This window comes from Pristiophorus japonicus, chromosome 10 (genome assembly GCF_044704955.1).
Source record: "Pristiophorus japonicus isolate sPriJap1 chromosome 10, sPriJap1.hap1, whole genome shotgun sequence".
In the NCBI taxonomy this organism is placed as follows: domain Eukaryota; kingdom Metazoa; phylum Chordata; class Chondrichthyes; family Pristiophoridae; genus Pristiophorus; species Pristiophorus japonicus.
This window is the reverse complement of record NC_091986.1, coordinates 42,024,025-42,024,664: the sequence shown is the minus strand read 5'-3', so window position 1 is coordinate 42,024,664 and position 640 is coordinate 42,024,025.

Below are 640 nucleotides of genomic sequence, written 5' to 3'. Positions count from 1 at the left end.
AAAGTAAGATTAGACTGGATAATGCTGGATCTGCCATGATCTCATTGAATGGCAAATAGACTTAAATTGCCCAGTACTGTTCTTATGTTCCTATGTATGAAATTCCTGATTAATGTATGCATTCACTCTTAACAAAATTTGTTTTTTAATTGCACTTAATCTGCAGTGATTTAAGTGACCTTAAATTTTTTATCTTGTAATATGTGATATTAACCTATTCTGGAAAAATAAAAACCTGACTATGCTAATAACCGATATTGATAAATGGTGAGAGAGGCTGATGCACATTACTATCTTCATTAACAGATATGTTGGGCAAAATAGGTCTGATTTCAGACCTGTATTCGATGTCCAATTACAACATAGTGTCAGCCATGGCTCAGTGGGTCGCATCTCCGAGTCAGGAGGTCGTGGATTCAAGTCCCACTCTAGGGGCCCAAGTTTCGAGCCGCGCCTAGAATGGCGCAGTCCCGACCTGGACGCCCGTTTTTCGCGCCACAAAGTGCGCCTAAAAAAACCCTCCGTATTCTCCACCTCCCTGCAGGTCCTCTGACCCTCGACGCAGCGCAGCAGGAGCTGTAGGGGGCGGAGCCAGGTCCCTACGCCGAAAACAGTGCCGGAACCTCTGCACATGCGCGCT